The 22,241-nt window shown below is 40.5% G+C and overlaps 1 protein-coding gene and 1 pseudogene across 26 annotated transcripts in view; one reads left to right on the top strand and one right to left on the bottom strand.

Annotated features, from left to right (window-relative positions):
- Window positions 1-22,241, top strand: part of SUDS3 (SDS3 homolog, SIN3A corepressor complex component) — a 423,529-nt gene that overhangs the window by 231,134 nt on the left and 170,154 nt on the right. The window lies entirely within an intron of this gene.
- LOC146396567 (U6 spliceosomal RNA) lies at window positions 1,951-2,032 on the bottom strand (annotated as a pseudogene).

Here is a 22,241-nt window from a genome sequence, read left to right as displayed (position 1 = left end):
GGTTATGTTAAAATTAGTATTGAATTAATTAATTTTTCTTTTATATAGTGTTAAAATGTACTTTAATTTTGACTTTGTTTGAGGTAAATGCAGATCTATAGGGATATCCTTCTATAGAAACTGTATATCTAAGTAATTCACTAGTATAGTTCAGAGGCTAGTTTGTAGTTATGCTGACTTCAGGTTGGAAAAATAAGGGTAATATGTTTGTTTAATGAGTTAGTTGAATTTTATGTATTTGTATGTTTTGCCTTGTTTGGGGGGTTTGGCAGGATGATGATGACATATAAAGTGTGAGATTTAGTGAGGAATAAGGGAGTTTGATTAAACAAGCTATTTTCCTGATACCTGTGTGCATGTGTATGTATGTGTGTAATTGCTTTATGTCCCATAACCAATGACTGAATAACACCTGATTGTTGATTATGTTGGTAAATAATATTCAATTTAAGCTCAGCTACAAATTACTTGACTGTGCTAAGGTCTTTTTTTTTTTCAATTTATTACAGTTGATTTACAATGTTCTGTCAAATTCTACTGTATAGCAAAGTGACCCAGTTATACATATATATACACATTCTTTTCCTCATATTGTCTTCTATCATCTTCTATCACAAGTGACTGGGTATAGTTCCCTGTGCTATATAGCAGGACCTCATTGCTTATCCACTCTAAATGTAATAGTTTGGGGTATCTACTAACCCCAAATTCCCAGTCCATCCCACTCCCTCCCCCCTCCCTCCTCCTTGGCAAACACAAGCCTGCTCTTCATGTCTGTGAGTCTGTTTCTGTTCTGTGGATAGGTTCATCTGTGCCATATTTTAGATTCCACATAAAGGTGATATCATATGGTATTTGTCTTTATCTTTCTTTCTTCACTTTGTGCTAAAGTCTTTGACAGCCACAGTGAAGTCACAACATTCCCGCAGCTGCCACCCCCTCTACCCCAGCTGTCAAATTAAAAAAATACCAAATGTATGAAACCAGTTATGTGTGAGCACTGGCTGATTAGTCATTAGTCCATCAAGATGTCTTATTTCAGGGGAAAGCGGCGGCAGTTTTAGGTGAGATGGCCCTGAAGTTAGAACCAGATGCCACATATAGTTCATTCATAGAAACCTCCATGCTTTGTGGGTCTGGAGCAATAAGAGGGACATGTTTTGTGGGCAGGTCAATGGTTTCTTTTAATATGCTGATGAAGCTCTGGTTCTTGGTTATGATAAGCATGTTGATTGGAAATGATTTGACTAAATGTGGTATGTATGATTAATCAATATATCAGTCCTATATAATATTAAAAAGTTCATTTACTTCACGGATATTTGTAGGAACAAGAGTACAATGTGAATTGGCCAGTATAATGTGTTATGTAGTGTCAAGAGGATAATGTATGTGCTTATAAGCATGGCATAGATAATTAATGTGTGATTATACATATCCTGTATTATGTGTGATAAACGTATACATACTTATATATGTAGAAGGGTGCATAATGCATGAAATATGTAGCAGTGTTGGTTTTAATGGTGCCATTTTTATTACTTACCTAGTGCTTAAAAGTAGTGTCAATGTCCCATAACAAATCGTTCAGGAAATGGTTTAAGTAGAATTTCAGTTTTGGGTGCTGATGGTGGAGCTGGAGCTTCTTCCTTTAGCCTTCAGGGGGTGTGTTCTCTTTTTCTTTTCCTTTTTTAAAGAATTTTTAAATTATAGTTGATTTATACTGTTGTATCAATTTTTTCTGTATAGCAAAGTGACCCAGTCATACATAATATACACATTTTTTTCTCATATTCCATCATGTTCTATCCCAAGAGACTGGATATAGTTCCCTGTGCTGTGTAATAGGACCTCATTACTTATCCATTCTAAATGTAATAATTTGCATCTACTAACCCCAAACTCCCTGTTCCTCCCACTCCCTTGCCCCTCCCCCCTTGGCAACCACAGTTGTGTGTTATCCTTGTGCAGGGGACATACTGATCTTTTCTGTATTGTTATAATCTAGTAAATGTGCTGCCAAAGTGAATGCTGTTCTCCTTTTCTGGTTTGTAAGACTAGGGTAATAAATATACTACAAAGAATTTTCATCTTAGGAGGTTGTTTTCAATGATGCCTGTGAGTGGCATAAGGACGAGATTTAGAAGGAAGTATAAAATAGATGCTAGTTACCCAATAGTAATAAATGGAGGTTCAACAGGTTGTCCTGTAATTCATGTTAGTGTTAGTATGAGTGAATGCTGTGAGCACTCAGAATGGACATTGGCTAAGGGGTCTCTATATTCTCTTGTTCTGATGTGTTAAGTATTGGGATACCTGGTGAAATTAGGATTGAGAGGATTAAGGCCAGTAGGCCCCCTAGTTTGATGGGAATTAATTGTGGGATAGTGTATGGGTTTAAGAAGTATCACTGTGGCTTGATGTGAGGGGGAGTGCTGAGAGGTTAGCTGGAATATAGTTGTCTGGGTCCCCTAGAAGGTAAGGGGAATGTAGTACTAGTCCTAGTAGGATCAGAAATAGGAGCAAGGCAGCCAAGATATCTTTGACTGTGTAGTATGGATGAAATAGGATTTTGTCCATGTTGAATAAGGTTCCTGTTGGACTATTAGAGCCTGTACTATAAAGGAATAGTAAGAGGACAACTGCTAAAGTACAGTAAGAAATGGAAGGATATATGGAAGGTATGGGTGTAAGGTAATCATGTAAGGGTGACTTTGTCAACTGAGAGTTCTCCTCAGGTTCCTTGGACGAGATTGGTGCCAACATAAGGAATTGCTGAAAGGAGATTGGTAATGACTGTTGCTCCCGCATGGTGAATGTAACCTCTAAATACTGTAGCTATTATTATAAATAGAGATGTAAATAGAGATGATTCTGATGTTTCATTTTTCTGGAAAGGTGTAAGATCCGTAAGACAAGCCTCACCCTACATGAATAAATAAGCACATAAAAAAAAAATGCAGAAGCTCCGTTTGCATGCACATATGGTATAATTCATCTGTCATTTACATTTTGACCAGATATGGGCTACTGATGAAAAGGCAGTTGTTGTATCTGATGTAAAATACATTGTCAGGAGTAACCCCCTTAAGATTTGTAGAATTAGACAAATGTCTAGTAGGGAACTTAACTGTCATCATGATGAAATGATTGTTGAGCTGGTAGATCAATATATGCATTGATAAAAATTGTAATTAATTTTAATATTAACTATTTTAATTAATAGGTGGGACTTTCGAATGTTGGTCATAAGTGTTCTTATAGTTGAAACCCTGTGATGATTTTTCACGGCATTGGCCATGGTTAGCTTCCATGTCAGAATGGTGATGACACACATTGTATTTATTTTAAATATGATTTTTGTAGTTAGTTTTGTAGGTTTTTCTTCAAAACTTTCACCTATTTATGGTTGGCTTGGGTTAACTGTAAGTGGTGGAATTGGTTGTGATATTGCAGTAAATTTTAGTGGGTTGTTTTGGGGCATATTGGTTTTATAATTTTATCTAGGAGTCATACGGTTATACAACAGCTATGGCCACTGAGCAGTATTCTGAGGTTTGAGTTCTGATAAGACTGTCTTAAGCATGTTCCTTTCAGGGGAACTAATAGAGCTTGCAGTAATTATTTACATTTTAAAGGATGAGGAAGTAGGGAGTGTGTTTCAGTTTAATGGAATGGAAGATTGGGTGATTTATAATACTGGGTAGGCTGGGGTTCTTAGCAAGGAAGATGTAGGAATTGCTGTGTTATGAACCTTGGCTAGTGACTGTTACTGGTTGGTCATTATTTATTGGTGTTGTGATAAGTGTGGAAGTTAGTTGTGGAGATTAAATAGAACTATGCTTACAGCCAAGTGTAATGAAGGAAGAGAGGAGATAAACTTTAACCAGGTCTTTTTGGTCTAGGACTAATATAGAAATGTTTATTTGGAAAAGGGGGGTAGATTTTAGTAGTGCATTTTCTAGTTCAATTAGATCTAACAGTAGTGATGCTAATTTTTGACTTGTTGATGGGTTTAGATATGGCAGAGTCAGGGTGTGGTATTTGAAAAGTATCTGAGTAGATTAGGGAATTTGAATAGGTGTGCAGGATAATTGAATTTTAGATTTTGTGTGGTAAGTTTGATTTTGAGTGTCAGAATAAACCCTGAAATAGTCACAGCAAGGGCTGTTAATTTCAAGTGATAAGGCATAGTTATTTGTGGCATAATTGTTGGAGAGATGTTGCTGGAGATAAAGAATCCAGTGAAAACACTTCCAATTACAAGACATTTAATAGCATTAATTAGGAGTGGATTATTTTCATTAATTCGAGTTTGAGTGGAGAAGTGAGGCTCTCCTGAGAGTGCAAAGAAGATAATTTGAGTGCTGTAGACAGTGGTTAGGGATGTGGCAATAAGTGTAATTACTAGGGCTCAGGCCTTGGTGTAGGACGTGTTGGCAGTTTTGATGATTAGGTCTTTGGAGTAAAAGCCTGCAAGGAAAGGTGTTGCTGTTAATGTGAGGTTTCCTGTGATGAAGGAGGTTATGGTGAAAGGTATTGCTTTGAACAGACGTAGTCTTCCAATATCTTTGTCATTTAGGCTGTGAATAATAGATCTGGAGCATATAAATAGCATTTATGTGAAGAATGCATATGTGCAGATATGGGGGAATGCTAGGCAGGGCTGTTAATGGCAGTTGTTACTATTATAAAGCCTAGTTGGCTTGAAGTGGAAGAGGTGACCATTTTTTTTTAAGGTTTGGTGTGAGAGCACAGGTTGCTGTAAATAGTGGTGATGGCTCCTAGGCATCATGCTATTTGGACATTGTTTTATTGTTTTCTATTACTGGATGAAAATGGAAAACACTACTGTACTTAAGTGGAGTAGGGCTGAGCCTGGAGTGGACCCTCTATTGCTGAGGAAAGTCATGGGTGAAGGCCAAATTGGGTGGATTTTCTAGCTGCAGCTAGGAGAAGCATGACTGTGGGTAAATTAGTGTGATTGAAGTCTGAAAATTTGATATAAGTCTCATGCATTTAAGCTGAGTAAGAACCAGGCTATCAATATAATGAATCCAACTGGAAAGCAGTGTGGTTATATACAATTGCTTGAAGAGTGGTAGTATTTGCATCTGATCGGCCATGTCATCCATCCCATTAGTCAAAAGGACATGATGCCAACTAAAAAGTTGAAGACTATTGGCAGAAACTAAAACTTAGTATAGTCATGAAAAATACAAGGAGATGTTGGAAGAATTGATTAACATTAGGGTGTGAGTGTATATATCATGTTGAAAAGTCTGATTGATCATGTGATGAAAAATACTACTGGAATGGATATCATTGAGAAGTAGTCTAATTTAAAGCTAAGTGACAGTTTTAGGATCAGATAGTAAGTCATTCAACATCAGATCGAAATGATTATTTCTTGGCCCAAGTCAATGAATATTGTCGTGGGAACTGAGCTGGCAGTGAAGGCATATAATGGTTTTTTCATAAAATGGGCATAGGTTGTTCTTGTCGATGTTGGAGGTTGTTATAATTGGTAGAGTTCCCATAATTAGCATGATTAGTGTAGAAGTGGGAAATACATTTAGCACTTTTATTTGGAGTTGTACCAGTTTTTTTGGTTCTTAAGATCAGTGGAGTACTCCTATTCTTTAAAAGTTCGGTTAAGCATGGAGGCATGAAGTAGTGGTTCACTTTTTTGGTAAATAAGAACACTTGAGCTCCTGTAGTTAGATTCACAATCTAATGTTTTTGTCAAACTATATTTATAGTATATGTATCTGAAAATAATTTGAGGGGTGATAGTAGAAGGGGAACAGGTACAGCGTTATGAGGGTGTTTTCTCATGTAAATGTTGTGTTATGAAAAGTATAGCTAGTATAAGGCAGTCAGGACTACATTAATCCCTATTAGGATGATAGTGATGTTGGATCATGAAGAAGATATTACTACCAATAGTTCTCTGATTAAGTTGAATGTTGGGAGGTAATGCTAGGCTTGAAAGACTTGTTAGCAGTCATCATGTTGCCATTAGTTGAAGAGATGTCTGTAGGCTAGTCTAAAGTTATGGTTCAGTTGTGAATACATTTGCAATTTGAATTTGCCAGGCAGCATAATACAGATGATGTGAGGCCATGGGCAATTATTAGGGCAGTAGCCCCTATATAACTTCAACGTGTTTGGATGAGGAGAGCTAGGAAAACAAGTGCTATGTGGTAAATGGATGAGTGATTTTAAGTCTGTTTGGTACAAAAAGATTAAGCTAGTACGGTGTTTCCTGATAAGGACAATATGAGGGATAGATATGCTATTGGTTTATTAAGGGGTATAGGGTCATTGTGATTCATAGCATACCATGGCCCCCAAGTTTGAGTAGTAAGGTTGCAAGAACTGTAGAATAGGGGCTTTGACATGTGCTTTTAGCAGTCGGGGGCTAGTATTTTTACTATAGAAGTTATTATGCATGCTAGTCATAGAAAAATATTGGATCAAGGAGTTCCCCTTGTGGCTCAGTGATAATGAACCTGGCTGGTATCCATGAGGATGCGGGTTCAATCCCAGGCCTCACTCAGTGGGTTAAGAGCCCGGCGTTGCTATGAGCTGAGGTGTAGGTGACAGATGTGGGTCAGATCTGGCATTGCTGTGGCTGTGGTGTAGGCCAACAGCTATAGTTCCTATTTGACCCCTAGCCTATGAACTTCCATATGCTGTGGGTATGGCCCTAAAAAGTGAAAAAAAAAAATTGGATCAAGAGTTAGATATTGTTTTAGTTCAGGATTGGATTGTTAAAAAGTTAAGTGAAACTGTATATTTTTAAATATATACAAGAGCAACTAGAAGTGGAAGAGATCCTACTAGCATATAACATAAAAAGTAAAGTCCTGCATTAAATTGTTCTGTTTCGTTTCCTCAGCGGGTAATAATAATATTGTGACTAGTGTTGCTTCTAATAAGAGGTAGAATAGAATCAGTTATGTGGCCGTGAATGTTATAATTAGGAACATCTGTAGCATGATTAGTATTGTAATATATAGCTTTTTCCAAGTTGGTGATTCTTTCGATAGATGGCATTGGCTGGCTCTGAGTATTAGTGGTTGGAGCCATGTTAGAATTCATAAAGGTGCTAGTAGGAAGTCAGAGAAGATTAATGAAAAGTTAAGGCTATCATTAAATTGGTTAAAAAGAAATATACTGATAAAACTAGTTAGTAAATTATAGGTTCTGGCAGTGATTCAAGTTATATTATTTTTCGATAATCATATTAATGGTATAAATATAATAGGGTAATAATTTTTAACATTGGAGAAGGTTAAGATTTTGTAGGTAATCAGTGGTGTGGGTATTTGATACTACTGCTAATAGGGATAATCCTAGTGCACTTCACAGGCTACAAGTACTAGTAAGATGAGCTACTAGTAATAAGTACTGGTTAAGCCTTCCCTCTCTAAGAGGACACATGGATAACTAGCTCTCCTCCCTGTAGAGAGGGAAAGCCCTAGAAAGCAGCCTCTGAGAGGGAGTTAAATACTCTCAGGGGAGGTCCCTGCCTGGCTCAGTGGTTAATGAATCCAACTAGGAACCATGAGGTTACAGGTTCAATCCCTGGCCTTGCTCAGTGGATTAAGGATCTGGTGTTGCCGTGAGCTGTGGTGTAGGTCGCAAACATGGCTCGGATCCCATGTTGCTGTGGCTGTGGTGTAGGCCGGCAGCTACAGCTCCCATTAGACCCCTAGCCTGGGAACCTCCATATGCCATGGGTGCAGCCCTAGGAAAAGACAAAAACAAAACAAAACAAAACAAAACAAAAAAGCCCTTGGAATCAACACCTATAAAAAGGAGAAGGAATCAGAGATGGGCAGGTGGAGAAGGTAAGCTGCAAGGCAGGTCATCAACAACCTGAGCCAGCCCTACAGGGAGCTCTGAAGCTAGAATGGCTCTCCCACTTGTGCTAAATTTGGCTAGAATGGCTAAGCTTTCAGAAACCCTCATCCTTCCTGAGCAGGGTGCATCCTTGGGCAAGGCAGCTCTCTGCAGCTTTCTCTGTCCCTGTGGCAATTCCTAAAGGAATTGACGGCTGAAGGTCATCCGCCAACAGCACTCCCAGCAGCTAGGGAAGGGATATGTGCATGGTGCTTCAGTGTCTAACACCCAAACATCGCAGGGGGTGGGGTAAATTAGACCACAAAAGGAAATAAGCCAGTAAAGAGAGTGTTATTATGCAGGTTACCACTGTGGGCAATCAGATTATCCCACCTGGGATAGAAGGGAGCTGGGGTGTTTATCCATCAACTAGCATCAGTCATTGTTTGAGTGCTAATGCCTAGAGCACAATTTCTCTGGCATTTCCTGGGCTCATTGGGCTCCAGTTACAACAGAAAGCCATGCAGCAGGGTCCAAGTGCCGCTCTTGGGAGGCTTGGGCTGAACTTTGGGGATAATTGTATTGAAAACCGGTAACAGTGGGCTTCATTCACAGTTAACACACATCAGGAACACTGGATTTTGCCTTGTGTGGAAAGTAGGAGGAAATTCCTGGGGCTCTCTCAGAAAAGCAGCTTGTAATTTCTCCTTGGCTCTCAGAGACTACAGCATTGAGATATAACTCTATTTGTAAAATGATTTCTCTGCCAAGAATAAGGAAGAATTTAGGCTAGACATTGAGGATGATTTTGTGACGTGAAAGGTTGAAAGTAGCTGTTGCTGAAATTCAGCCTCTGTCCACCGATAGACAGAGTGGAGACAGAGTTTTGGGTGAAGGAGAAAAAAGATAGCTTTTATTGCATTGCCAGGTAAAGAAGGCCATAGCAGGCTAATGCCTTAAAGACTGTGCCCTCCTTTGGGAGAGTCTAGGAGATGATCTTATAGTTTGGGAGTGGAAAATAGGACCTCAGATAAGGATCATGGTAGATGCAAGCTTGCATTCTTCAAAGTTGATATTTGGTGGCCATAAGACTGACTCCCGTGGTCCTCTTTTCTGGAGTGAAGAATACTTCATCAAGTAGTTAACACCTTCCATTTGTTGGGGGTTTTAGAGAGCTCAATGATATTGTTACATATATTCCTTGAGGATGAACCAGGACCCTGCCCCAAAACTGCCCTGCTGTTTCCTGACTACTCCTCCCTTGTCTCTGCATTCCCTTCCTTCCCTGATTAGCAACTGTTTGAATATACCCTTTGGAACTCAGGGAAGGTCATGGAGGCTGAAGCTTATTCCCTAAAAACAAGAAATGGGGGACCCAGAAAGTCTTGCTTGTGTGCCCAGGAACCCCACAGGGACCTTGCTTGTTTCATACCTAGAACAGGTTACCAAAAGAAAGGTGAGTTTCTTTAAAATTCCCAAACCATCCCCTCCTGGAGATTTTATTCATTCAACAAACTGGGTGCCTACTGTGTGATAGGCACTACAGAAACTTCTGGAAACACAGTGGCAAGAAAATAAAATGTTATCCCCACCCTTCTGAAACTTATAGTCTAGTAAGGTGGTCAGACATTAAAATGAGCCCCCAAATTAAAAAAAAATTACATCTGGAGAAACAGAATATATGATATGGAAGCATTTAATAAGAAGATCTGACTCCTAGCAGAAGTGATGGTAAAATGTTGGGAAGGCTTCCCTGAGCAAGAAACATTTGAGCTGAGATATTGTTCCTGGTGAAAGGTTCTTGTCTCATGGCAGAAGGAATTAAGAAACAAGACAGGGAAACAGAGAAGATAAAGTGAGGATTTATTTAAGTGAGAATGTGCCCCTAGAGGCGAGCGGGCAGGCAGGTGAACAGCTGCCCTGGGTTTCCTTAGCAGGCTTGTTATGAGGGGCATACAAATGAAGGGGCAAATTATTCATTGGAAAGAAGGGCTTGGGGGGGGGGCTCATAGGCCATGATTTTCATTCCAGTGTCACCTTCCAGAGGGGAGGAGGGATTTTTGTCATTATTTAGCCTTGATCGGAAGTGTCATGGAATAGGTACATGATGGGTACTTCTTATCTGCAAGGCTAATTTTGTTGTAATGAGGGCATAATGACCAAAAGGTTACATTTGGATGCTGGAGAGTCCCACCTTTTCCCATCTCTCTTTGTCTGCCTGCAGGACTCTTATCAGTCAAATATGTGGTTTCCTGTCAGTCTGGAGGTTCCTGCTTTTCTTTGTCTGCCCATGGACCCCCACTCTTTACAAGATGAATGGTTTCCTGCCTCCTGTCCCATGCTGATTCCTCTGTTCATACCTAGCTATCTGCCTACTGTAACAATATGAAGGTAGAGTAAGTGTTGTGTTGTGGGAAGAGCATTGACTCCTGAGAGAACAACATGTACAAAACCTCTGAAGTTTTGAAGGAGTTTTGTGGGCAGAAATCTGAAAAAACAAAGCAAAACAAAACAAAACAGTGAATTTGGAATATAGAGAATAAGGGAAAAAGAATAGTTCAACATATATTTTATTTTCAAAGTTTATATAGTTTTTTTTCTCTCATTTAAAAGTTAGTACTGAGAAAAATAAAAGCTAGAAGAGTGAGAGAAAAAATGGAACAAAATCTCACAAAATTCAACTGCCTAAACGTATGTCTGGAATTTCAGAATCATAGAGTTTGAGAGGTCATCTGGGCCAGGAAACTGAAGCTCAGAGAGGGTGAGTGACTTGCGAAAAGTCACACAGTTCATTAGTGGCAGGTATCCTACCAGGAGTGCATGTGTGGTTGGGGGTACTCACGAAGGTTTTAGGAGGTGTGTATGCAAATATTTTCTATTTGAATAGTTAATATTTAATTAAACATATCAGGAAAAATATAACTGGTTTATCAAACTTTTGATCTCATGGATGGTAGTGCTTAGAATGAGGTTTGTGGGGAAAGTGAGGTAGTTTAAAGTAAACAAAAGCTTGATAAATAATTCTACAGTCAGTACACAAATATGGCAAAAATCACCAATGTGTTAGCAAATGGCTGACAGATAGGAATGTATCTGCCACACCATGCTGACTGGCGACCCTCTGCACAGAGCAGTTTAGGGTACATTACTAGGGACAAGAGATTTTCCAGCTAACCTCAGAAAATCCCTCGTGGACTTTGGTTTCAAAGCAGTTAGGGCCCTTCTCAGCTTGTTTCTTTCTCTGGTTTTCCTCTCCGTGAAAACATCCCCTTGGTTCATCTTTCTGCAAACAGTCGGGGGTGGGGGAAGAAAGTAAAAGGTTACTAACTTCATGTAATCCAAAAATAACAGCATGACTATATCTTGGGTTATGGCAAGTGAGTGATTTGTGAAGGGGGCTGTCAGCACCATTCAGAGGCTGGGAAGTTAATGAATGTGAACTTTGAAAGCAGATTAAGGTACTCTGGCAGATAAACCCCTTAGCAGGAAGATTATGCTTATTAAGAAGCTCATAATTTATCTGGCTCCCTTTTCTCCAGGTTGGTTCTTTAGGAAAAATGGCTAAGCTAGAGGATGGTATGGAGGGAGCACAGGAAGAATACTTGCTGATTAGTGGGCAGTCTTCTGCTGGAAGGGTTTCCTTCTGAGAGCTGGTATCGTCAGGGCAGATTTAGCCACTGGCACAGTAGGTACAGAGCCTAGAGTCCATACGAATGTTTTCATTTCTTCTAAAATCAGAAAAAAACATGAATATAATCCAGCCTGGGTTGTATTTGTCTTTATGCCAACATATTCGTAAAACATAATTTTAAATATAGACATTTTTATGGAGGAAGGAACTCATGAAGGCAGACATGCCCAAGACCTACAAAAGTCATAATGTGGCCCTGGGTATGATGGACATATTTATTTGTATCTGTTCACTCTCTATTCTCTCTTCTTCTGGTCACAGAAATTTGATGTCACTTTGGGGAGCCACTCTTTCTATATTCTCAGCCCTGTGAGATTCAGATGGATTTTTGTCCATCCTGGCTCCAGAAATGGCCACGTGACTCAGGCTCAGACAATCAGGGGCCCACATGCCTTATCGTTTGTAATTCGTTCAAGATGAGTCAGTGACCCAAGTGGTGCCTACAAGACTCCATTAGGGCCAACAAGATTCACTTCTGGGACTTTTCAAGGAATTGTGGGAAGCGAGAAAGAGAAGGTGGATAGGAGTATCTGGCCATCATTTTTACCACTAGATGGGGAGAGTTTGAGGAAGAAACTCTAAGAGGAATAGTTTCTGCGTTTTCAGCTGTGGGAGTTTGGAGACTTTTAACTTCAGAGCTGGGACACCTCCCTACACCAGGCTCTCTCTGGAGAGAATCTGGTTCATCCTCAGTCAAGTGTCCACCTCTGGTCCAATCAGCTGTAGCTAAGGGGTGAGGTAAAGAGTAAAATTACACAGACGTGGCTGCCACTGAGACTCAGTGCTGTGGGAGTCTTGGGCTGGGCAGAAGGCGTCAAATCCAGGTTATTTGCTAGATTTTTTTTTTCAGGTTGGAAAGCTATGGAATGTCTGGTGACATGGCTTGGCTTCTGACTTTCCCTGAAAGAATTCAGAATTTCTCAAACTGTGTTTTGGAATACTAGTGTCAGTGGGGATGGTGTAAAGGATTTTGTGGTCAAGTATGTTTGGGAAATGCCAACTTAAATGATATCATGTGGACTTCTTTCCTGCAGGACCTCTTGGATCTTGAATATGTTCATGTGCATGATGAATTTTGAGGGGAGCAAGAAATAGGAGGTCCAATATTTATTTCTCAAACTTGTATGACCACCAAACCAGGAGTTTCAAAGAATTGCTAGCTTTGGAGGGAACTACTGTTTTGAGGAACACAGTTTAAGAAATGCTGGTCAAGTTCATTAACCTTGAGAGCATTAAATGCTCTAAAGGAAAAACATTTGAAAATCCAAAACCTTAAAAAATGTCCCTTTTCTTAAGGATGCAACCAGAATTTGACAAATTCAGTTTTTCCTATGAAGAGATGTGGAATCTTATACCAGCTCCATCAATATTAATAATAAAATGCAACCTTTATCTAATGTTTATTCTAAGCCCCAGGAAGCTGTGCTAAGGGGTTTATTTTCACTGTCTCTTTTAATCCTTACCAGACTATAAGGAGGTAGGTACTATAATTAGTCCCATTTATAGCTGAGAAAAGTGAGGCGCAGGGAAATAAACTTGAATGTGATGGAGGTAAAATCTGAATCTATAGTTCAACACTAGAGTCCTATTTCCAACCCTCTGTTCTAATGCTAAAATAATTTGCTCTTACATTAGGCTAGTCTCTTCTCTTATTGAATCTCTGTTTCTTGATTGGTTCATTGAGAGCATTGGACCAGAAATTTTTAAAGCAATCTGGCTCTATCTAGAATTTCCATGATTTTGTGATTCTGATATCAGTAATCCTACCTTAAGGAAAGTGGCCATTGATAAAATGTTTCCCTTGCTGCACAATAAGTGATTGAAGACATGGAGGAGATTGGAGGTAGAACTGGGAAACTTCAGACAACTGCTTAGACACAGGAGCGGCTTCCCTGAAAAACGAAGGTCTCACTGCCACAAAATGGTATTATGCTGGTGAGCTAAGGGAACCTGTGAACATGAAGTCTCCAGAGGAGTCTATTGATTACCAGTACAATTTAGCTGAGATATCAGATGTCCAGACAGACATCAATGGCTACTCCAGAAGCACCAGCTTCTTTCCTGGCATGTGGCAGATGCATGTTTGGGCCAGTTTCAGCAGTTCACTGGTTTCCCATCCTTCAACCCAAAACAGGCAGGCCTTGAGTCATCTCACATTCTTTTCTTTTCTTTTTTTTTTTTGTCCTTTTTTCCATTTCTTGGGCCACTCCCATGGCATATGGAGGTTCCCAGGCTAGGGGTCTAATCGGAGCTGTAGCCACCGGCCTATGCCAGAGCCACAGCAACGCAGGATCTGAGCCACATCTGCAACCTACACCACAGCTCACGGCAATGCCGGATCATAAACGCACTGAGCAAGAGCAGGGATTGAACCCGCAACCTCATGGTCCCTAGTGGGATTCGTTAACCCCTGCGCCACGACGGGAACTCCATTTTTTTTTTTTTTTTCATCTCACATTCTTTTTGGCTCTGCATTGCTCACATGGGGCCGATGTCATGTGCCAGAGTTGATGCTTCCTTGGAAAGCAAGAGGACAGGATGGAAGAAGCATATTAAGGGAATGTTTGATGATGCTATGTTTGATGATACTTTGGACCACTTTATAGCTTCCATCTCATGAGGACTTCAAAATGACCCTGAGAGATGAGTAATGGTTAAAAAAAAAAAAGCCAAAATATATTAGCACATATTATATTTCAGGCATGGAGAAGAATAATTTAATGAATAATTTACAATTTTTCATTATTTCATCAAGGTCCATACAACTATTCTGGTTTATGTGGGACAATCTGAATTCACACCTGCTTTCTGGTTTTATCTTTAATAGCACTCATTTCATCCTCAAAAGAATGCTATTTTGGAGTTCTCTTGTAGTGCAGCAGGTTAAGTATCCAGCATTGTCACTGTGGTGGCTCAGGTTGCCATGCTGTTTTATATAGCCGTGTCACCTAAGGTGACAATTATATAGTCACCCTAGGTATGGTCAGACTGCCTGGGTTAAATTCTAATATAGCTGTTAAGAGCTATATACTACTTGGCTTAATTTCTTTGCATAAAATGAGGCCAATAATAGAAGTATCGCTCACTAAGTTATTTTTATCCAAACTGAAGAATTGAAAAGACAGGTATAGCAAAACATATAAGTAGAAATTTATAGGATCATGTGCATAAATATAAATCTCTATATAAGCCATATATATGTATATGGCTTATAAAAAATGTGTATGTGTGTGTGTGTGGCCTAGCAGGATTCCTGGCATTTAGCAAGTGTTCAATAATGTGGTAGTTTTTACTCCTCTGCTTTTCAACCTATAGAATGGCAACAATATATTTCTGGCACATATCAGGTGCACAGTGACTGGTTATGATAATTATCTTAATCTTGCTAAAGAGAATCATTTTTTCCCCAAGCTCCTCTGAGGTGGATTGCCATATTTCAAGTTAAAAAAAATGGCTGTCTCCCTCCACTCAGTGGTTCAAAAAAAAATTTTTTTTTCTGGTTAATAATGTCAAGAAGAGGCAATTCCTTGGATTGTGGAAGAGGTCCTGGAGAAATTGCCCTTGGGTTGCCCTAGAAGGGTGCTGGAAGGGTGCTCTCCGAAGTTCTAAAGCACTTGTCTCATTTTCTAACTAGAAGGTTACATTTTGAGACACTTGGGTGCATTTTGTGGTAGACAAATAGATGGTTTATGTTCAATGGCCCTGCAGTTGAAAAATGAGCTGAAATATTAATAGGTCTTATCAACTGCTGTGTGATTGCAGAGTTGAAAAGAGACAGGAAGCCTTTGGGACAGAATTGCTGTGTGCTAACACAGAAAAAATAGGAAAAGGAACAAACTGTGGGCTGGGAGAGTATCTGTCCAAATAGAATAGGGTTTTATGTGAGGGAAGAAAGTACATATTCTCTATGCTTTTAGGTGGATTGTGTTCCTTATGATTGTCAGTAAGCCACTTGGATCCATGACAGAGGAATACACAAAAGACTGAGTTGAGTTAGATGACGGCCATGGGTAAAATGATGAAGTTGGAATAGTTTAGTATTAGTACCCTCTTCACAGCCTTCATGTCATCCTCACAACCTGAATTTTAAGAACATAGCCCCATGTCTTAGCACTTACTATCTGGACCTGCCTACTACAGCTCCATATTCTGTGGAAGGACCTGTATACTCAGGATTACATTTAGCTGCAAGCAAACCTCACCGGTAATAGCTTATAGCAAGAGATTAGGAGGTAGGTGGTTACTGGTGTTGGTTCATGGAGTGGCTGGGGAATGTCAGGGCCAGCGTATCTGTTCTTTCCCCAGCCTTTCTTTTATGCTTGTTATCTTAAGGTCATGTGATAGCTGCTTCAGTTTCAGACATCTTATATGTTCAAGACAAAAGGAGACAGACAGGGGAAAAGAAAAGACACCAAACCAACCAAACCAACTGCTCTGTCTCCTCTTATCAGAAAAGCAAATGCTTTTTCAGGACTGTTCCCTCTAGATTTTGCTTACATTTGTTGGCTGTACGTGGGTCACATGACCATCTTAGCTGTAAGGCAGACTGGGAAGAGGAACAAGATTGTCATGATCAACTTAGAGCAATCAGGACCCATTGCCTGGAAATGGCACTTTAGTTTTCCAAATAAAATTTGATTCAAGAAAGAAGGGGAATAGATACTGCTGAGGCAATTAACAGTGTCTTCTATTATCCTTTTCCTTTACAATCTGAGGTAGTAGTCTGGAGAAACTGATTTCTATTATTTTTTTATACCTTCAGAGCCTTGAACTATGCTTCTAACTGCTTAGAATAAGTTTAAATGAATAAATGAGTGTATTTCTTCTGAATTATAAAATAAGCCAAGCCATCTCATTTTCTGTTAATGTATTTTGGTTTGGGGCTAGGATTTTTATGAAAACACTTCTTAATTTGAAGGTGTGGTTCTAACAATGAGAATTTTAGCTAACAGCAAGTCAGCAAGGGCAGATCTCATTCTCATAGAGCATTGGATTATGCATTATTCCTTGGTTGACCCTTTTGTCGCCTTTCAGTTTTGTGAGGAGAATCCCAACCTATCAGCCCTGGAATGAGTCTTTGATAATGATAATCAATAGATAGAATCTTTGAACACTTGCCATCTGCTAGGTACTCTACTAGGACTTTAAAATTATCAATTCATTTGATCCTTATGAAGAATCTATAAAGAGATGCTATTAAAATCTCTATGTTATAGATGTGGCAATTAAGATCCAGAGAGGTTTAGGAGCCCACCTAAGTTTACACATAGTGTAAGTGGGAGAGTTTGCATTCAAACCTAAACTACCCAGTTCCAGAGAACATGCTCTTTTTTTTCCCTTTTCTTTTTATGACCACACCTGCAGCATCTGCAAGTTCCCAGGCTAGGGGTTGAATCTGAACTGCAGCTGCCAGCCTGCACCACAGCCATAGCAGTGCTGGATCAGAGTCACATCTATGACTTATGCTGCAGCTTGTGGCAATGCCAGATCCTTAACTCACTGAGTGAGGTGAAGGATTGAACCCACATCCTCATGGACACTATGCTGGGTTCCTAATCTGCTGAGCCACAACAGGAACTCCCAGAGAACATGCTCTTATCCCTCAGGCAAAGTGGCTTCTCTAATAATAATTGCGATCCTTGATTGAGAGTCTGTTTATACAAAACTAGCACCAATCATGTAACATGTATTTACATAAGCATGTGACATACATTTTCACATTTGGTTTTCACAACATCTCTATGCAATAACTACGAAAAGCAAAGGAGCAAAAACACAGAGAGGTTAAGTGACTTGGCCCTGGATTACCAAGCCTATGTAGGGTGAATTCAGGCTTGGGGTCTTTTCCTTGTGTCACTATATATCTTGAGAGCCAATCTTTTTAAACCCCTCATTTTAGAGATGAGTTTAAACATAAATAGGATGAAGAAATGCTTACTGAGGGTGATTAGATGTTAGGAAATCTGTGAGGTAAGGATTATTATCTTCTTTTTATGTATATTGGTTATGATATATATAAAAATGCTATAACTCTCAACTAAAGTAACTTGAGATAGAAGCTTATGACTGGCAGAGTTTGGTTGGTTTGAAACTGGCTTGCATTTATGGATTCAAGGCAGCTGTTCTACTTCTTGGAATTTCTTAGCCAGCAGAAAGAAGAAAAGGAATGTGGAAGGAAAAGGGCTTGCTTCTACGGAAACAGTATAGTGGTTAAATATACTAGGCATTTTCTTTTACACTTCGTTGGTCAAAATGTGGTCACATGGCCCCTCACTGCAAGGCAGACTGGGCGATGTCTACGTGAGTGGTAGAAGCTCTGGGAAAGGGAGGAGAGAATGATGGATATTGGGAGCCAATCAGCAGTCTGTGCCATTATCACGGGTGTGGAAATGGAGGCTCAGAAGGGTAAATATTTGTCCAGTGTCATGTAGTTAGTGGCAAATATGGAGCATGCACATTTTGAGGAGGACTAGATGTGGGAGAAGTGTCAGGAGGGAGGAAATAGCTTGGTAGGCCAGAATGGTATAGAGAAAGTACACTGCTAAGCCCTGAGTGACCAAAACAGGCCACAGTGAAAGCATCAGGAACCCAGCAAAGCCAACCGTAGAGGTTGGTCGAGTGGATAGCTGGGTGCTCATGAATGCATGCTTATGAGTGGATGATGTGATTTGAAGCAATGACAGAATGCAGGGCTTTAGGATCACATCACTCTAGGGAATACCGCTTCCAAACAGTCCAGTAGAAGTGGTGCGCCCTGATGTTATGCGATAGGAAGGCTCTTCTTTTATTGCCCTGTCACAGGTTGGATTCCTTAGGGAAGCAAGCAGACTTTCAGATGGCAGTTGGCTTGCAGGGTGTTATTAGGGAAAACCCTTGGGATCAGTACTTATGGGGGGGGGTAGTGAAGGATGCAGAATTGAAAAGAGGAGGAAACTGAGCTATAATGGAGTCTCATCTGAAACTTTAGCCAGCCTTAGGGGCAGTTCTGAAGATGGGATCTTCTAAACTTATCTCTGAAGTTGCCTCAGCAAGGAGCTTGGGCCTGCATGCACGCCATTAATCAGTAATTGGGTGCAGACTGTCCAGGAAAGGGGATATGACCTTGGCTGAGGTAGCATTCTTTAGCTGAGGCAGCATTCTTTAGCTGAGGCAATCCTTGAACAGGTTGACTGCAAAGGGCTCTTTTTAAAAAGTACTTCAGGAAGTTCCCATTGTGGCTCAGCGGGTTAAGAACCCAACTAATATCCATGAGGATGTGGGTTCGATCCCTGGCCTTGCTCAGTGGGTTAAAGGATCTGGTGTTGCCATGAGCTATGGCATATGTTGCAGACGCGGCTCAGATCCCACGTTGCTGTGGCTGTGGTATAGGCTGGCAGATGGAGCTCTGACTCTACCTCTAGCCTGGGAAATTCTATATGTCACAAGTGTGGCCCTTAAAAAAAAAAGTACTTCAGGAAGTACTTCATCAGTTGGGGCAATGCATCCCTCATTCCTGAGGGAGGATCTTGGCAGTGCCTCATGGCAGTTACTGCACCCCTCAGTCAACACACTGCCTACTATTTTTCCATCGTAGAGCCTGTGTCTTGAAGACTTTGGGCTCTCCAAGCGCTCCCTTTCTCAAATCTCAAGTATTCCTGGATTGGTGCAGTGGGGGTATTTTGAGCTTAGATTTAATTATTGATTAATTAATGGTTGAACTATCAAATTCATCCCTCCTGGGGCTCCGTTGCTAGCATCAAAGAACATTAATGAGAGAGATGACACCAAGACTGCTTGGCACAAGTGACAGGAGGTCTACCATGAAGCAGAAGGAGAAGCTGAGGGGGAGGCAAAGCCATATCTCTGTCTCTTGCCTAGCTCAAGGATGATTCTGAGTGGGGCAGGGATCAGGGGGAGAATGGGGCACTGGAGGACTCTGAAGTCAGACTTTGCTAATCTCACAATTCTGCCCAAAGCCAATGCTCCCTCAGACATTCCCTCTGCCTTTTGTTTGAATTTCTAATTTTCTGTTTACCGAGAGGGCTGCCTGTTCACATGAATGAAAAATCACAGTTTGATCTGATTCAGAGTTTGTTTTTTTTTCTCCCTCCCTCAGCATAACAGCTCACACATCTGAGGGCTGCAGCTAAAAAGTGATTTTTAAAGACTTCTCATTGGCAAAGAAATCAATGGAAAGAAATATCCCCTTTTCTCCTCCTCTCTATTCTGTTTTTAATTTTTTTCTTTCCTCTCCAGTCCCCTGCTAGGAAAGTTTTGTCTGAGGCCATCCAACATACTTTGTCAGAAAGTTGCCTTGTTAAGGATGGGGGTCCTGCTGGGTGAACCAAGGAGGTGGTGAGTTCCCTACAGTCCTGGCAATTAACTCAGCTCAAGGAAGAGGTAGAATCAAACAATTCCATCAGGAAGATTGAATCCCAAGGCAAAGTCATCTTTCAAAGACAGGGTTATTGCTAACATATCTTCTTAGCAGCCTCCAAGGAGCAAGTCTCCAGAGGGGGTAATATTAATTAGTGGGAGGGGTCAGAGAGGGATGATATTCAAAAAAGATGTAGAAGAAAGGGCTCAGGGTCCACTCTATCACTCGATCGCTGTGCTATCTTGGGTAAGTTGGTTAACCTCTCTGAGCCTCAGTTTCTTTATCTGTGAAATGGGTGAATACTCTACATTTTAGTGAGATAAGGCAGTGAGGTAACTGGCAAGGAACATAGGTCAGTGCAAATAAAAGGGGCTGTAAAAAAATTGTGGTAAGAACACTTCACATGAGAACTACTCTCTTAAATTTTTAAGTACACACTGCAGTATTGTTAACCACTGGCAAAATAGATTTCTAGAACTTATTCATCTTGTGTAATTGAAACTTGATTGCTGTTAAACAGCAACTCCTCACTTACCCTTCCCCCAGCCATCGGCAGCCGCTATTCAACTGTTTCTGTTTGACGATTTTAACAGGTGAAATCATACAGTATTTCTGTAACTGGCTTATTTTACCTAACATACTGTTCTCCAGGTGCATCCATGTTCTTGCATGTAACAGGATTTCCTTCTTTTAAAAAGGTGAATACAAGTTCCCATTGTGGCTCAGCAGGTTAAGAACCTGACATAGTGTCCATGAGGATGTGGGTTTGATCTCTGATCTCACTCAGTGGGTTAAGGATCTGGCATTGCTGCAAGCTGCTGCATAGGTCACAGATGCAGCTCAAGCCTAAGTCCTGGCTCCAGGCCATTTGATCTTGATCTTAAATTCAATTTCCAAAACCTCCATCTTTACATTCCTAAGTGAGGGATTAAACTTGACCACAGTCTCTGTGATATTCTCGTGTGTTGTCCCTACCCACCCTTCCCAGAACCACCTCCTGCAAATGACCAGATGAAGAAAATTAATCAAAGCTGTCCAAACCAGCATATTCACACAGATAATCCAAACCAATTAGGAAATGGGCATGAAGTCAGTTCAGCATCTTATGAGGCTCCTAGCTTGACTTTCTTTAGCTCTAAATCGATAAGGCTGTTTGGGAGACAGAACTAATTTAGGTGGAACACTTTCCTTGGAGGGTGGAGGTTGGGGGGAAAAAAGTAGCCATGTATGACAGATTATGTTTTTCGAGGATGGACAATAGTAATCTCCAGTCCTACATGCTTACCTAGCCATCAGGGGTCTATGTCATTTTCTCTTGAGCCTGGGTGACCTTTGTGACTGCCTTGAGTAATAGGATATCAACGGAAATGGTGCCATATGACTGATGTCCCAGGCTAGTCCGTAAAAATGCTGTGCAGTTCACTCTTGTTCTCTTAGAACATTCGCTTTTGGGACACAGACTCCATGCTGTGTGGAAGCTTAGGCAGCCTGTGGAGAGGAAACAAGCTCCCCAGTGCATAGCTTTGGCTGGTTTCCTGACCTAAAACCAGCACCAAGTTGTTGGCCATGCAAAAGGACCTCTTTGAAAGTGGATCCAAAAGCACCCAATTGAGCTGCCTCACCAGATGCTGCTTGGGACAGAGGCTGGTCATCTCTGTCAGACCCTGCTCAAATTGTAGGTTCATGAGCCAAATAAATGATCATGGTTGCTTTAGGCCACTTAAGTTTTGGGGTGTTTTGTTGGGCAGCAATATATAAAAGATACAGCATTGAACAGACACTTTCATGACCTTTCTTAGTTTTGTGTGTATGTAGGGAATGAGTAGACTTAAAGAGCAAATAGAAAAGAGGGCTGAAAATGGGCTTCGAAGGGATGTATACCCCAGTCCTAATAATTAGCATGAGATCTAATCATTCACACACCCTGAAAAGTGAGGAATATTGTTACCATCTCACAGTTGAGGAAATTGATGCCCAGAGAGCTGAAGTCTCTCATCGAAGGTCACAAAACCAGTATGTTGCAGGGCTTGCTCTTGAGCCCCAGTCTGTCTTCTTGACCACTGCGTGATGCCAGACTCAATTCTTTCTTGACCAGAGGCCTTTTCTTAACAGACTATAACCATTCAATCAGGACATTTTGGAGTCCCCATTGTGATTCATTATGCATTTAATAGTTATTTCTAATACATATTTAGTGCTTACCACATGTCAGGCACATGATAAGCACCTTACTTACTTATTTCATTTAATTCTTACAATTACCTTCGGGTTTCAGATGAAGGACCTGAGGCTCTGAGAGGTTAAATGACTCACTCAAGGTCACATAGGTAGGAAATGACAGCT

This window comes from Sus scrofa, chromosome 14, assembly GCF_054392235.1.
Source record: "Sus scrofa isolate SSC_HxYL_T2T_F1_AM1 chromosome 14, Sscrofa_HxYL_maternal_Yorkshire_Landrace_v2.0, whole genome shotgun sequence".
NCBI classification, from domain to species: Eukaryota; Metazoa; Chordata; class Mammalia; order Artiodactyla; family Suidae; genus Sus; species Sus scrofa.
Note: the sequence above shows the minus strand (reverse complement) of the source record. Positions and strands in the feature narration are given on the sequence as shown.